Source organism: Canis aureus, chromosome 1 (genome assembly GCF_053574225.1).
Source record: "Canis aureus isolate CA01 chromosome 1, VMU_Caureus_v.1.0, whole genome shotgun sequence".
Lineage (NCBI taxonomy): Eukaryota > Metazoa > Chordata > Mammalia > Carnivora > Canidae > Canis > Canis aureus.
In genome coordinates, this window is record NC_135611.1 from 94,163,509 (window position 1) to 94,181,353 (window position 17,845).

A 17,845-nucleotide genomic window follows, 5' to 3' on the forward strand; every position below is an offset into this window, starting at 1 on the left:
TATAGACATGTATTCTTTTAGGAACAAGAAAGGTATGAGTTATATCTCACACAGGCAGGTAGAGGGGTTGTATTTTGGGGGTGCTTTTCCATCTATATTGCAGGAATAGACAGGCCAGCAGAAGCAGTGTGTATGGAAGATGGAGTAACTGAGTCATCGAATGGTGGTGGAAGACCTCAAATGTCATTAGTTCAGTATGGCGTGAGAACGACTCAGGTGGGCAGGGGATCTTGGTGCAAATGAAATTATGGAATTGACAGCACTGCGCTGGGGTATAAATAAAATATGAATGGAAGTGTTAAAATCAGCAAGAAAGGTTCTGTGATGAAAGTAGAGCGCTTGGGAAATGTCTTTCTCCTCGAGGAGTTACAATCTATTGGTCTCTGCTTCCTCAGTGAGAAGCTCTTTAAGTTGGCCTTGGGGAGACATGATGAAGCTCAGAGGCTTGGTTGTGATTAACTGTGTCTTGGGATTTGGAATTGGTGTCTTCATCTCTTGTAATTCTGACTAAATATTAAGATGATACCATGCAATTTACCATTCTAACAAAAGTTCATATCATTTCAGATTATTTTGTGTACATAAATGTTCTGTAAGTTCTAAAATGGTGAGACTGAATGTGTTCCTTTACCAATCTAGCTCTTTTCTTTTTTTTTCTTCTTTTTAAAAATATTTTATTTATTTTTTTAAAGATTTTTATTTATTTGCAAGAGAAAGAGAGGGAGAGAGAGCACAAGTGGGGCTGTGAGAGGGGCAGAGGAAGAGGGAGAAGCAGCTCCCGGATGAGCAGGGAGCTGGACACAGGGCTCAATCCCAGGACCCTGAGATCATGACCTGAGCTGAAGGCAGATGATTAACTGACTGAGCCACCCAGGTGCCCCCAATCTAGCTCTTTTCTAAGATAAAACATTAAGTTGCTTATTTGGTTATTTACTTGACTATTCATTTATGCCACTTAAAAATACTTACTTGAATCTCCTAGAAACATGAAAGTATACAAACTTGAAAAATAATTCAGTTTATGCGAATCCAAATCCAAAATGTATTTGGTAATGAACCTGTTTTCAACAAGGCAAAAAATCCACTTGGGCTCAAATAGGAAACTGCAAGGTTTTTGGTTTAATGGTCATTTAGTCTACATTGGCAAGATCAATTAAAACATTTTATTACTTTTGTATGTACCTGGTGTTAGATGTGTATAAAATGAGTTATGTTGGTTAAATAATTAAGCTTTTTATAATAATTATGAAGTTAATAAGGTTATAAATGCAGTTGATGCAATCATACCCTTAATTTAAAAAAAGATTTTTTTTAGCATTAAAAGGATTGATTCTTGAGAGAAAGCACATTGTGGAGAGACTATATACTATTACAGACAGACAAAGAATGCAAACATTGATAATTTCTCACGTTCTAGTAATCTGTCATGACTGATTTGGACATTGATAAATGCATCATGGAGAATATACATGAAGATAGGTGAAAATCAACAATTCTATTGTGCATATTTTCAGAAATTTTTTTTTCTTACAACCTTTTTTTAAACAACATATTATATCAATAACTTCCTTCTTTTTTCATAATCAAATGTGTGGTTTGTTTTTCCAGAAAAATAAAACCGATTTTTCCAGTAAAGGAAAGAAATAACAATATGAAATTATGTCCTGATTACATGTTAATTACCATGTTCTGCACAGTGTGGATGTGATCAACATGTATTCAATGATAGTACGAATAAACATTTGAGATTTAAAAATCACATACCGGGCAGCCCGGGTGGCTCAGCGGTTTAGCGCAGCCTTCAGCCGGGGGCGTGCTCCTGGAGACCTGGGATCGAGTCCCACGTCAGGCTACCTGCATGGAGCCTACTTCTCCCTCTGCCTGTGTCTCTGTCTCTGTCTGTCTCTCTCTCTTTTTGTGTGTGTCTCTCATGAATAAATAAATAAAATCTTAAAAAAATAAATAAAAATCACATACCACTTGCCAGTGCTGTAAATCCATAAACATTGAAATAAATACCTAGTAAATAAATAAGTAAATTTTAAAAACTATCTCCCTCAAAGATAACTGCCTGTCAGTGTTGTCTTCAGCTTCTGTGAAAATTAGGAATGTTTTGTGATGTCATTTTTAAGGTTCCTGCATGTTGGCTGATGGAAGGTAACAGGATTTCCTGTTAAGTTAAAAAAGATGGGTGGGAGGTGTGAAAAAATATTCATGTCAAGGATAAACAGGAAAATTATAAAATTTTGTATAGGCCAAAAGTTAACAGTTACTTTAGGATGATTAAACTTGCAACAGAACCAAGAGTCCTAATATCTAAACAAATGACTTAGAGTTGGGCAGTGTGACAGTATTACCAAGGTTCTCTTGCCTCTGGCTACTCCTAGGACTGTGCTAATGCTTGCACAATGATACTTTTTAACTCCCTTGACACTATTTTGATAGATCACTACTTCCATCTGCATGTGTAGAGTGAGGCTGAGCACAGGCAGTCAATGAGGTCTTGAGCCAGGTCTTGTGGGCTGCCATGCACATTGGTGGACAGCCCAATAGGAGCCAGCAGGAGATGCAAACTAGCAGGGGCAGGAGCTCTCACTCACATTGGCTTCAGATCCCAGTAGCAGCTCTTCCTGGATGTTGGAGATCTTCTTACGGTGTTTCTCACACATCATCATCATGACATCTAGGAATTGGATGTCACATAACTTCACCTGTTCATTGCTTACCCACTAGGCCATGCTTTCTCTAAAGAGTTGGCTCAGTAGCAGCCAGACTTCTAGCAGGTAAGACCAAGCATCCTGGAGTTGGTCTCTTCTCCTCTAACATTCCAGCCTTTCTCTAGGGACTGCAGCTGCTGTTGCCTCCTGCCTTTGCCTGTGTACCTATCCTAGGTTTCAGAATGCTCTCCCTTTATGGCTCCAGGTAGCTTTTATAGCATTTGGCTCAACACTCAGATCTTGTCAAGGGCCCCGGCTCCACCCCTTTCTCCAACAGCTCCCCAAAACATTTTTCTCAAAACTTTCACCCATTGCGCCTCTCTCCCCACATCCCCTTTCCCTTTGTGCTCTCAATATTCTTCTACTACTTGTTTGTTTTAAAATTTGAATTTACCTCTTCTTCCCTCCTCTACAACTATTTTTGTGCATACTTAAATACTTATAATTTTAATGTCATTTTCTTATTTAAAGGTATGTTATATAGTTTTAAAAATAAAATTGACCTCTGAGCTCATCAGCTAGAGATTGTCTTGGTGTTTGTCTTGGTTTAACATTTGCTGTATAACCTATTATTTTTCTAAACTATCCCCACTTATTTGTATTTCATTTTCAAGAATTAAAAACTGTAGAACAATTAGATTGATTTCTGTATAGTCCATCTACAAAGTTGTGATGGATGCACAGAAAATTGTTCACAAAGGAAAGAAGACTAATGATGTTTAAACCAAGTCCTATGAAAAGTATTAAAATTCCCAAAAGATCACTTTAGGTTTGTACAATAACTTGTAAAGTTTACATGGACTTTTCCATTCCTTATTGCAGAGCATTGGGATACTAAGCTTAGAAGGAACCTCTGCTCTCTTGAGATCCTGATGCGGATTAGGAAAACGCATGGACCTCTGGGGGTGTCATCTCTTTAAGTCTTAGCACCAGATGGATGATCTTACGGTGGTAGGTAATCAGACTCTCTCACTTTCTACTAATTTCTGGTTTTCTTTTGACTCCCTGGGTAATTGGTGAGCTGTTACCAGCTATCTGAATATTTTTTATTTGAAATTGTAATTATTATTTTTAGATACCGGGGAACACATATCCACCCACACACATGCACACACACCAAGGAAAAATTTATAGGATTTCACAATCCCAGGAAGAATATATTGGTAACACATATTTGTGTAAAAACCTTATATCCTTATGGTGGACTTATGGTATTTAATGATTTTTGCATTTGTGGTCAGATTTTTAATCACTTTAAAATATATATATATATAAATTCAGTTTAATTAGCATATACTGTTTAGTTTCAGAGGTAGAATTCGGTGATATCAGTTGCATATAAACACCCAGTGCTCATGACATCAAGTGCCCTCCATAATGCCCATCACCCAGTTACTCCATCCCCCTGTCTGCCTCCCCTCCAGCAACCCTCAGAGTTTTCCTTATAGTTAGGAGCCTCTTATGGTTTGCCTCCCTCTCTGTTTTTGTCTCATTTTATTTTTCCTCCCCTTCCCCTATGTTCTTCTGTTTTGTTTCTTAAATTCCACATATGAGTGAAATCATATGGTCTTGTCACTCTCTGACTTATTTCACTTTGTATAATACCCTGTAGTTCCATCCACGTGGTTGCAAATGGCAAGATTTCATTCTTTTTGATGGCTGAGTAGTATTCCAACACACACACACACACACACACACACACACACACACACCACATTTTCTTTATTCATGAGAGACAGACACAAAGAGAGAGGCGGAGACATAGGCAGAGGGAGAACCAGGCTCCCTGTGGGGAACCCGATGAGAGACTCGATCCCAGGACCCCAGAATCATGCCCCAAGCCTAAGGCAGGTGCTCAACCACCGAGCCACCCAGGCATCCACACCACATTTTCTCTATCCATTCATCTGTCAGTGGACATCTGGGCTCACTTTTTAAATTTTTAAATAAGTCAATGGGCTCAGTAGATGACTCTCAAAGTATCCTTAAACTTTTAATGCAAATGAAATCACATGTTTATAAACCTGATTTGTGTGTGTTCAAAGTCTAGTCAGACTAGATCTGTTCCACTAAGGTAAGCTTGAGGGCTTTATATAAGTTGTACTTTTGAAATAAACTAATAAATACTTTCTGTATCCAATAAAAATATATGATTAAGTCCTTCATAATTGGAGGAAGGCCATTTGTCAAATACTGGGCATTGTGTAATTCTTCACATAATATCTATCTAGGGCTATGGGACGGTCAGACTAGTCATTTTGGATATATTTTCATTAAGACAAGCAGTTTGGGAGAGGCTCTTAAAAACTGCCATTTTGAAGGTATTTTTATGAGTTGACTAACTTTAGATAACAGGCCATGTACAGTAATGTTTTACAAAGTAATTGATTATTTAGAAATTAATTTCCAGATGTCTCTTCATATCATGCAGAAAATACTTTAAAACATTGTTTTCTATTTCACATGGTCTAGATATTAACCCTTGTATAATTTCCTCCCATTTTGTGAGTTTTTATTTCATTCTTTGACAGTGTCCTTTGACACACAAATGTTTAAAAGTTTTTTCTTTGAAATCTACTTCTTTGTATAATTAACATACAGTGTTATGTTAGTGTCAGATGTACAACATATTAATTTGACAATTCTACACATAACTTAGTGCTCATCAGGATAAGTGTAGTCACCCATCTGCCATCATACAATGTTATTACAATATTATTGACTATATTCCCTATACTGTACTTTTCATCTCCATGGCTTACTTATTATATAGCTGGAAGTTTGTACCTCTTGGTCTCCTTTATCTATTTTGCCCTGTACTCCTACTCCCTACCCCTCTGGCAACCACCAATTTGTTTTTTTATTTATGGGTCTCTTTCTGCTTTGTTTTGTTTTGTTTTTTTAGATTCCACGTATCAGTGAAATGATATGGTATTTGTCTCTCTCTGTCTGATTTATTTCACTTAGCATAATACTCTCTAGGTCCACCCATGTTGCAAATGGCAAGATTTCATCCTTTTTATGATTGGGTAATATTCTGTTATGTGTGTGTGTATGTGTGCATGTCTACATGCACACGTGTGTATGTGTGTCACCTCTTTTTTATCCATTCATCTGTCAGTGGACACTTGAGTTGCTTCCATATCTTGACTATTGTAAATAATGCTGCAGTAAACATAGGGGTGCATGTATCTTTTAAAGTTAATGTTTTTGTTTTCTTTGGATAAATACCCAGTAGTGGAATTACTGGATCATATGGTATATCCATTTTTAATTTTTTGAGGAATTTTCATGCTGTTTTCCACAGAAGCTACACCAATTTACATTCCTACCCACAGTGCATGAAGGTTTCCTTTTCTCCAAATCTTCACAGACACTTGTTATTTATTTTCTTTTTGATATTACCCATTCTGACTGGTGTGAGAAGATATCTCATTGTGGTTTTGAAATGCATTTCCTTGATGGTTAGTGATTGTTGATCATCTTTTCATGTGTTCATTGACCATCTGTATGTCTTTGGGAAAATGTCTATTCAGGTCCTCTACCCATTTTTAAATTGGATCGTTTGTTTTGGTGTTGTATAAATTCCTTATGTATTTTGAATATTGACCTCTTATCAGATATATCATTTGCAAATATCTTCTCCCATGTAATGGGTTGCCTGTTTGTTTTGTTGATGGTTTCCTTTGCTGTAGAAAAGCTTTTTATTTTGGTGTAGTCCCAATAGTTTATGTTTGCTTTTGTTTCCCTTGCCTGAGGAAATGTATCCATGAATATGTTGCTTAGGGCAATGTCCAAAAGAACAGATGTTTTAATAAATTTCATTATATCTATTTTCTTTTGTTGTCTGTGCTTTTGGTGTCATATCCATGAAAGCATTGCCACATCCAGTGTCAAGAAGATTTTATCTTATGTTTTCTTCTAATAATTTTATTTTCAGCACTTACATTTAGATCTCTGATACATTTTGAGTTAAATTTTATATCATATGAGATCAGTGTTCAGGTCCTTCTTTTTGCAGGTGAATATTCAGTTTTCCTGGCACCACTCATTACAAGATTGTCCTTTCCCTATTAAATGATCTTGGCACCCTTTTCAAAAAGCATTTGACCAAACCAAGAGTTTATTTTGAGCTCTCTTTTATTCTGTTGATTTACATGACTGTCCTTATGTCAATACCTCACCATTTTGATTACTGCAGCTGAAGTTTTGCAGAAAGTTTTGAAATTAGGTTTAAGGAAAAAATAACTGTTCTTATTTATCTTCATTCTATTTCTACAAAAAAAGTTATTGGTGTTTTGATAGGGATGACACTGAACCTGTAGATAACTTTGGATAGTATTGACCTCTTAATAGTATTAAGTCTTCCAATCCATGAACATAGTATGTGTTTTCATATATTTGTGCTTTAATTCTTATAATAATGTTTTGAAAGTTTCCCCTTGTTTAACTCTATTCTTCAGTATTGTGTTATTTTTGATGCTCTTGTAAATGAAATTGTCTTCTCCATTGCATTTATGTTCATTGTTAGTATATATAAATACAGCCAATTTTTACATGCTGATTTTGTATACTGTTACATTATTGAAATTGTCTTTAGGTATTTTTCTGTATCAGATCATATCTTCAGGTAGAAAATAGGTTATTTCTTTTCCAATCTGCATGCCTTTTTCCCCCTTTTCTCTTATCTAATTCTTCTGGCTATTATATTGAATTGAAAGGATGAAAACGATCGTCTTTTCATTGTTCCTGATCTTAGGGGTTTAGGTTTCAGTCCTTCACTATTGAAAATGATGTTAAGTTATGTTTTTCACAATAGCCTTTATCATGTTGAGGAAGAATTTTTCTATTCTTGGTTTGTCATGAAATGGTGTTGAATTTTGTCAAATTCTTTTATGTTTTCTCCTATCATTCTATTAATGTGGTGTATTACATTAATTGACTTTTATATGCTGAACTGTCCTTGCATTCCAGGAATAAATTTCACTTGGTCATGGGGGTATCCTTTTAACATTCTGCAGAATTCAGTTTGCTGGGTTTTGTTGAGGGTTTTGTCATCAGTATTCATAAGGGAAATTGGTCTCTAGTTTTCCTTTCTATGTTGTGTCTGTCTTGTTTCTATGTAGTATCTGTCTGTCAGGAGTAATGTTGGCTCCTGAGAATGAGTTAGGAAGTGTTCTACTTCTTCAATTTGTTGGAAAAACTTGAGAAGGTTTGGCTTTAATTCTTCTTTAAACATTTGGTAGAATTTACTAGTGAAACCATCTTGTCCTGGCCTTTTATTGTTTTCGTTACCAGATTTTGATTACTGACTCAGTATCCTTACCTAGGTATAGAGATATTGAGATTTTCTGTTTCTTCATGATGGATTTTAGTAGATTGGTTTGCTTATAGGAATATATTCATTTCATCTTGTTATCCCTTTTATGTGTATACAATAAGTAATAGTATTCTGTTGCAATACCTTTTACTTGTCTACGGTCGGTAACATTATCCCAAGTTTCATTTCTGATTTTACTAAGTAGAGTCTTCCCTCTCTTCTTTAATCAACCTGTAGGGGTTTGTCACTTTTGTTGATCTTTTCAACAAAATTGAAATATTCAGCTTTTGAGGTAGAGTTTATTTCTCCATGAAATTTTATCAGTGTTTGCTTCATATACTTTTGGGCTCTGGAGATTGTTACATATATGTTTGTAACTGTTACATATTCTGAATGAATAAGCACTTTGCTTAATATTTAATGTCCTCATTGTTACTTGTAACAGTTTTTGACTAGAAGTCTATTTTATTTGATATAAATATATAGTTTCAGTCTATTCGGTCTGCTATAACAAAGCACTACAGACTTGGTGGCTCATAAGCAACATCTGTCTCACAGTTCTGGAAGCTGGAAGTCTGTCTGAATTCAGGGTGCCAGCATGGTTCAGCTGTGGTGAGGGCTCTCTTCTGGGTTTCAAACTGTTAACTCCTTGCTGTGTCCTCACATAGTGGAAGGGGCTAGGGAGCTCTGTGGGATTCTAGTCATTATTTCTTCAAATAAATTTCCTGCTGCTGTTTCTTACTTCTTATGAGATTCCTGTGATGCATATAATAGTCATTTGATGGTGTCCTAAAAATCTGTTAAACTCTGTTTATTTTTCTTCATTCTGTTTCTCAGACTTAATTATTTCAATTGTCTTTTCATATTTCCTGATTATTTCTTCTGACTTCTCAAATCTGCTCTTGTTACCCATTAGTAACTTCTCAACTTAATAATTTATTTTTCAGCTCCAGAATTTTTGTTTGGCTCCTTTTTATACTTTCTCTTTGTTGATATTCTCATTTTGTTCACACATCAATTTATTAATTTCCTTTAGAAATTTGCAATCATTTCCTTTAGGTATTTCAGCATGCTTAAAATAGTTTTACTAAAGTATCTATCTGGTACGTTCAATGTCTCGGCCTCCTCAAGGATGGTTTCTGTCAACTTATATTGTTCTTTTGAGTGGTATATGTCTTCATCTTTATATGCCTTGTGAATTTTTGTTGTTGTTGTTAGAAGTGAGACCGTTGGAAACACAGCCCAGTTCACCAGTTTTGGCAGGTTCTCTCTATAGTGATATATAATCCATCAATGAGCTAGACTTGCTCTGAACCTAGAAAACAGCCAGAAGTGAAAGCTTGTTCTTGGATCTTCTCTAAGCCTGTATCTTTCCTTGGCCTTCCTGTGAGTTTCTCAATTCCTCTGTAAATAGACGCTTTTGAATGTCTTAGTTCCCTAAATAGTTTTGTCCCACTTCTCATCAGGGCCTGAGATGGCCTATTATATGTCTCCACCCATAATCTCTTGCTCCTGGTGTTTTGTGGGTCTCTACTCTCTTTGAAGATATCATAAGCAGTGCCCTCTGTTTTTCCACGAGATCTGAGTTAGGTTAAACAAATGACAGTCTTTCAGTAGCTGTCATATACATTAACTTACAAATAATGTCAACTCTTTACTCTTGTTCAAGAGGGAAAGGATTACTGGACTGTCCCTTCTTCTAGATAAAGACTAACACTTCATATGAGGGTGGGACAAGCAATTAAAACACCACAAATCTTATTTATAAATGACATCAGATAAAGGGTTAGTATGCAAAATATATAAAGAACTTATCACACATGAGTGAAACCATATGATAATTGTCTTTCTCCAATTGACTTATTTCACTTAGCATAATACCCTCCAGTTCCATCCACATTGATGTAAGGTGAGTATTCGTCCTTTCTGATGGCTGAGTAATATTCCATTGTATATATACACCACATCTTCTTTACCAGAGAGGGAGACAAACCATAAGAAACTCTTAACTATAGGAAACAAACTGAGGGTTGCTGGAAGGGGGTGGGGTGGGAAGATGGGGTAACTGCATAATGGACATTAAGGAAGGCATGTGATGTAATGAGCACTGGGTATTATATAAAACTGATGAATCACTGACCTCTACCTCTGAAACCAATAATAAGTTATATGTTAATTAATTGAATTAAAAAAAAAAAGTTCTCTCTCTCTTCTCTGCCCCTCCCCAGCTCACTCTCTCTCTCCCTCAAAAAAAAAAAAAAAAAAAAAAAAAGGAGAAAAAAGCACAGGAAGCTTAATGGAGAAAGACGGGCACAGAGGGGCTAATTAAAAAAAAAAAGAAACAAACTGAGGGTGGCTGGAGGGGAGGTGGGTGGAGGGATGGGGTAACTGGATGATGGGCATTAAGGACAGCACTTGATGTAGTGAGCACTGGGTGTTATATGTTACTGATGAATCACTAAGTTCTACTTCTGAAATTGATTATATACTATATGTTAAATTGAATTTAAATGAAAAATTGAAAAAATACTAGTAAATCAAATTCAACAGATCTTTTAAAAAAAACTCACCACAAATCTTCTCTACTGTTCTGAATGTGGCATTCATTAAGCAACTGTAACCTGATTTTTCTAATGGTTTTCCAGAAATTTTCTGCAGTAGTTTGGCCAGTTTCTGGTTATGTTTCCACGGGGGAACAAGAGCTTATAGCTTCCTAGTCTACCATTTTGCTATTTTCTATTATTAAAGGACATTTTGTAAAATATAATACAATGCATAAATAGAAAAATACAAATATATTGATGTCTTTACATTTAAAACAACATGATGACTGTAAATTATTTCATGTTTTTATGATTTTATTTTTTCATGTATATTTCATGTTTATACATATTTTTTACACATCTTGGCTTTATCTGAAGAAGCATCTTGTTTCTTTTGCAAGTAAGAAAGATAATGCACATTTTTTAATACAATATGAATTTTTTCAGTTGCTTTTATTTTTTACATTGAAATTCTGTCACCTGCAAAAGAAATTAGTTCAGTACCAACTCATTTTATGTAAGAAATGATTGAATTAAACAGCAAAGAATTATTGATTTAGACAGTTGTTTGTAATGTACCTAGTAGGTAATAGGCACTGTCATAGGAGATGTAAAGAATATTAATATAAAGTTCTCAATTCAAGGGTCTCATAAACTGTTTAGACATATTTTCTGAGGTCTGACTATCATGATGCATGAGAGTTAAATGGAACATAAAACATCTCTAAACAGACCATAAGGTTAAAATTGAGAAAAGAGAAAAAACACACATATATTAAGTTCTTGAGTGGTTTGTAGGCATTCTACATGAGTCATCTTTTGGAGTTCTTACTACTGTCCACTAAAGGGAGTATTTTCCTTTTTTACAAAAAGAAACATCAAGTTGAGAAAGATGAAGGAACTTGTCCAATATAACTTTGGCTTGCACATGTGCAGTATGTGGAGTTATCCTACAGTTGAGGGTCACTGAGAAATTAAGGATTCACAGACTTTTGAGGCACAACTCAAGTGTCTGCATGTCCTTAAAAAGAAACAAAGGAACCTATTTAAAGAAAAGATATAAATATGCTAATGAATATAGTTGGTAAATGCTGGATCTGTGATTCCCACCCCATGTCTTTTGGATGCTAACACCTTTTTTTGCCACTGTATCCCTTGACTCCAACTCCAGTTGAAGTTAACCAAAATGGTGAAGGTGAATAAATGCAGATTAATGTCTTTGAGTGAGACTTTCATGGCCTAAGAGCAGCAGCATGAGGAAAATCTTAGGTTAACTGGCACAGTTTCCTCTATAGTCTGTTCTCTCATGCTTATCTTGAGTGTCAGGGCTAGGAATGATTTCCCAATGTCTCTTGCAGTAGTTGAACTTAATTGTGCCCCCCCCCAATTCATTTGTTAGATCCCTACCCCCCAGTACTTTAGGATATGACAATTTTGAGATTGGACCTATCAAAAGGTAATTAAGGTTAAATGAGGTCTTAAAGGTTGGTCCTATTCCAGTATTACTGATGTCCTTATAAGAAAAAAAAAATAAAAAGGGACACAGAGATGTGTACACACCAAGAAAAGACCATGTGAGTGTATAGCAAGGAAACCACTGTCAGCAAGCCAAGGAGAGAGGCCTCAGGAAAAATTAACCCTGCCATCACTTTGATGTCTTCCAACCTCAACACTATGAGAAAAAAAATACTGTTGTTCAAGCCACTCAGACTGTGCTGCTTTATGATGGCAGCCCAAGCAAATGAATACAGCTATTGAAAACCTAAAAATGTGCACGTGGCTTTAGAACTGCGTAATAGAAGCTGGAAAATAGAGGTGGGTTTTTTTTTTTTTTTTTTTTGTATATTGGAGTTCAATTTGCCAACATATAGTATACCACCCAGTGCTCATCCCATCGAGTGCCCCCCTCAGTGCCCGTCACCCAGTCACCCCAACCCCCTGCCCACCTCCCCTTTCACTACCCCTTGTGCGTTTCCCAGAGTTAGGAGTCTTACATGTTCTGTCACCCTCACTGATATTTCCCACTCATTTGCTCTCCTTTCTCCTTTAATCTCTTTCACTATTTTTTATATTCCCCGAATGAATGAAACCATGTAATATTTGTCCTTCTCCGATCGACTTAACTTCACTCAGCATAATACCCTCCAATTCCATCCATGTTGAAGCAAATGGTGGGTATTTGTCGTTTCTAATGGCTGAGTAATATTCCATTGTGTATATAGACCACATCTTTATCCATTCATTTTTCGATGGACACCAAGGCTCCTTCCACAGTTTGGCTATTGTGGACATTGTTGGTATAAACATTGGGGTGCAGGTGTCTTGGTTTTTCACTGCATCTGTATCTTTTGGGTAAATCCCCAGCAGTGCAATTGCTGGGTCGTAGGGTAGCTCTATTTTTAACTCTTTGAGGAGCCTCCACACAGTTTTTCAGAGTGGCTGTACCAGTTCACATTCCCACCAACAGTGCAAGAAGGTTCCCCTTTCTCCACATCCTCTCCAACATTTGTCTCCTGTCTTGTTTTCACCATTCTTACTGGTGTGAGGTGGTATCTCATTGTGATTTTGGTTTGTATTTCCCTGATGGCAAGTGATGCAGAGCATTTTCTCATGTGCTTGTTGGCCATATCTATGTCTTCTTTGGTGAAATTTCTGTTCATGTCTTTTGCCCATTTCATGATTGGCTTGTTTGTTTCTTTGCTGTTGAGTTTCATAAGTTCTTTATAGATCTTGGATACTAGCCCTTTATCTGATATGTAATTTGCAAATATCTTCTTCCATTCTGTAGGTTGTCTTTTAGTTTTGTTGACTGTTTCTTTTGCTGTGAAGAAGCTTTTTATCTTGATTAAGTCCCAATAGTTCATCTTGGTTAGGTTTATTCCTAGGTATCTTATGCTTTTGGGTGCAATTGTAAATGGGATTGATAACTTAATTTTTCTTTCTTCAGTCTCATTACTAGTGTAGAAATGCCACTGACTTCTGGGCATTGATTTTGTATCCTGACACATTGCTGAATTGCTATATGAGTTCTAGCAATCTTGAGGTGGAGTCTTTTGGGTTTTCTTTTTTTTTTTTTTTTTAAGATTTTTATTTATTTATTTATTTGTTCATGAGAAACACACAGAGAGAGAGAGAGAGAGAGAGGCAGAGACACAGGCAGAGGGAGAAGAAGGCTCCATGCAAGGAGCCCAACGTGGGACTTGATTCCCGGTCTCCAGGATCACACCCTGGGCTGCAGGCGGCGCTAAACCACTGCACCACTGGGGCTGCCCACTTTTGGGTTTTCTATGTACAGTATCATGTCATCTGCAAAGAGGGAGAGTTTGACTTCTTCTTTGGCAATTTGAATGTCTTTTATTTCTTTTTGTTGACTGGTGAGGCTAGGACTTCTAGTACTATGTTGGATAGCAGTGATGAGAGTGGACATCCCTGTCATGTTCCTGATCTTAGGGGAAAGGCTCCCAGTGTTTCCCCATTGAGAATGATATTTGCTGTGGGCTTTTCATAGATGGCTTTTAAGATGCTGAGGAATGTTTCCTCTATCCCTAAACTCTGAAGAGTTTTGATCAGGAATGGATGCTGTATTTTGTCTGCATCCATTGAGAGGATCATATGGTTCTTGTTTTTTCTTTTGTTGATATGATATATCACATTGATTGTTTTACGAGTGTTGAACCAGCCTTGCATCCTGGGGATAAATCCCACTTAGTCATGGTGAATAATCTTCTTAATGTACTATTGGATCCTATTGGCTAGTATCTTGTTGAGAGTTTTTGCATCTGTGTTCATCAGGGATATTGGTCTATAATTCTCCCTTTTGGTGGGGTCTTTGTCTGGTTTTTGAATTAAGGTGAAGTTGGCCTCATAAAACGAGCTTGGAAGAATTCCCCTGGGAAGCCATCTGCCCTGGACTTTGGTGTTTTGGGAGGTTTGTGATGACTGCTTCAGTTTCCTCCCTGGTTATTGGCCTGTTCAGGTTTTCTATTTTTTTCCTGTTCCAGTTTGGTAGTTTGTGGTTTTCCAGAAATGCGTCCATTTCTTCTAGATTGCCTAATTTATTGGCGTATAGCTGCTCATAATATGCTTTTAAAATCGTTTGTATTTCCTTGGCATTGGTTGTGATCTCTCCTTTTTCATTGGTGATTTTATTAATTACAGTCTTTTCTCTTTTGTTTTTAATAAGGCTGGCTAATGGTTTATCTATCTTATTAATTCTTTCAAAGAACCAACTCCTGGTTTTGTTGATCTGTTCTACAGTTCTTCTGGTCTCTATTTAATTGAGTTCTGCTCGAATCTTTATTTACTCTCTTCTTATGCTTGGTGTAGGTTTTATTTGCTGTTCTTTCTCCAGTTCCTTTAGGTGTGAAGTTAGCTTGTGTATTTGAGTTTTTTCCAATTTTTTGAGGTATGCTTGTATTGTGATGTATTTCCCTCTTAGGACTGCTTTTACTGTATCCCAAAGATTTTGAATGGTTGTATCCTCATTTTCATTAGTTTCCATGAATCTTTTTAATTCTTCTCTAATTTCCTGGTTGACCCTTTCAACTTTTAGCAGGATGCTCTTTAACCTCCACGTGTTTGAGTTTATTCCGAATTTCTTCTTGTGGTTGAGTTCAAGTTTCAAAGCTTTATGGTCTGAAAATATGCAGGGGACAATCCCAATCTTTTGGTATCGGTTGAGACCTGATTTGTGACCCACCATGTGTTCTATTCTGGCAAAAGTTCCATGTGCACTTGAGAAGAATGTGTATTCAGTTGCATTTGGATGTAAAGTTCTGTAAATATCTGTGAAATCCGTCTGGTCCAGTGTATCATTTAAAGTTCTTGTTTCTTTGGAGATGTTGTGCTTATAAGAACTGTCATTTGCAGAAAGTGCCGTGTTGAAGTCTCCCAGTATTAGTGTGTTATTATCTAAGTATATCTTTACTTTGGTTATTAATTGATTGATATACTTGGCAGCTCCTACATTAGGGGCATAAAATATTCATGATTGTTAGGTCCTCTTGTTGGATAGATCCTTTAAGTATGATATAGTGTCTCTCTTCATCTCTTACTACAGTCTTTGGGATAAAGTTTAATTTATCTGATATGAGGATTGCTACTCCTGCTTTCTTTTGGGGACCTTTGAATGGTAAATGGTTCTCCAACCTTTTATTTTCAGGCTGTAGGTATCCTTAGGTCTAAAATGAGTCTCTTGTAGACAGCAAATAGATGGGTCTTGTTTTTTTATCCAGTCTGAAATCCTGCGTCTTTTGATAGGATCATTAAACCCATTCACGTTCAGAGTTACTGTTGAAAGATATGAATTTAGTGTCATCATAATACCTATTCAGTCCCTGTTTTTGTGAATTATTTCTTTGGGCTTCCTCTTTCTTTTACAGAGTCCCCCTTAATATTTCTTGCAGAGCTGGTTTGGTGGTCACATATTCTTTCGGTTTCTGCCTATCTTGGAAGCTCTTTATTTCTCCTTCTAGTCTGAATGAGAGCCTTGCTGGGTAAAGTATTCTTGGCTGCATGTTCTCATTTAGGACCCTCAATATATCCTGCCACCCTTTCTGGCCTGCCAGATCTCTGTGGAGAAGTCTGCTGTTAATCTAATATTTCTCCCCATATAAATTAGGGATCTCTTGTCTCTTGCTGCTTTAAGGATTTTCTCTTTATCTTTGGAATTTGCAAGTTTCACTATTAAATGTCGAGGTGTTGAATGGTTTTTATTGATTTTAGGGGAGGGGGCCTCTCTATCTCCTGGATCTGAATGCTTGTTTCCCTCCCCAAATTAGAGAAGTTCTTAGGTATGATTTGTTCAAAAATGCTTTCTGGCCCTCTGTCCCTCTAGGTGCCTCCCGGAACCCTAATTACACGTAGATTTTTCCTTCTGAGGCTGTCATTTATTCCCCTTAACCTTTCCTAATGGTCTTTTATTTGTTTTTCTCTTTTTTTTCCTCAGCTTCCTTCCTTGTAATCATCTTGTCTTCTGTGTCACTCACTGTTTCTTCTACCTCATTAACCCTTGTTGTTAGGACCTCCAGTTTGGATTGCATCTCATTTAATTGATTTTTAATTTCGGCCTGATTAGATCTAAATTCTGCAGTCCTGAAGTCTCTTGAATCTTTTATGCTTTTTTTCCAGAGCCACCAGTAGCTTTATAATTGTGCTTCGAATTGGCTTTCTGACATCGAATTGTAATCCAAATTCTGTAACTCTATGCAGGGTACTGTTTCTGATTCTTTCTTTTGTGGTGAGTTCTTCTTACTAGTCATTTTGCTCAGTGCAGAGTGGCTGTATGAGCGGGCTGTGTCAAGAATATCAACCACGACCTAAGTAAATTTCACCCCAGATGATTCTGCCCAGGTCAGAGACCAGAAATTGAAAACAAAGATCGAATGAAATAAAACAAAAGGACCACTAAAGTGAAAAACAAATTTTAAAACAAGGTAGTAAAAAAATTAAAGGCCAGGAATCCTAAAGAAGAGAAAAAAGAAAAGAAAAAAGAAAAAAAAGGAGGGGAAAAAAAAGAGGGGGGACTGGGAGATGGTTGTGGTGAAGAAGTTGTAGTGGAGGGAGAATGTAGTCTACCTGAGGGGTTCTAGAGGGTGATCCTCTTGTTTCTGAGTATATTAAGTTCTGTATATTAGAAGATGCTCAGTCTCATATAAACCAGAAATACTTGTAGAGGGCCCCAACACTGACCACCAAAACATAAATGAGATAAAAGAGGGGGGCAGAATGGGAATAGGAATCTCACAGAATGAACCAGCACGGTATACCACTTGGTTCTGGGTGCATACCGATCATGTTTTAGAAGGTATTAACTTCTGCCATTGTAGAACAAAATGAGGTAGAGTAAACAAAAAACACAACACAAAACAAAAAAACATATCTTGTATATCTCCCAAAATTAGGTTGAGTATGTTGAAGGGAATCTAGAAGTGGAAAATATATCTAGGACCTGTAATTGTAGAAATATAAAAGTCAAAAAGGAAGAATCTTAAAAATGAAGAGATGGTAAAATATTGTAGTTAAGGTGGGAAAGAAAAAAAAATGGAAATTTACAGTCTGATATAAAAACGAGTTGTACTGGAAAAAGGAGGAAAAACAAAGAAAGGAGGGGTATCCTCTGGTTCTATATACTGTAAGTCCCTTGACTTCCCCTGGAGCTTTCCAGTGCTGCTCAGTCAAGAACTTGCTCTTCCCCTGTCCTTCCAGCTGGTCTTCTGGGGGAGGGGCTGCTGTGCTGATTCTCAGGTGTGTGCACCTGGGGGTGC

General features: G+C 36.7%; 1 protein-coding gene across 7 annotated transcripts in view; it reads left to right on the forward strand.

Annotated features, from left to right (window-relative positions):
* CD274 (CD274 molecule) overlaps positions 1 to 17,845 on the forward strand; it is a 145,098-nt gene that overhangs the window by 15,448 nt on the left and 111,805 nt on the right. For 5 of the 7 annotated variants that reach the window (XM_077909416.1, XM_077909465.1, XM_077909448.1 and 2 more), the window contains exon 2: positions 3,540 to 3,668. The gene's annotated coding sequence lies outside the window, so the exon portion shown is untranslated. Of the gene's footprint in view, positions 1 to 103; positions 217 to 3,539; positions 3,669 to 17,845 lie in introns of all 7 variants that reach the window. The other 2 variants (XM_077909422.1, XM_077909440.1) reach the window with 1 other exon arrangement.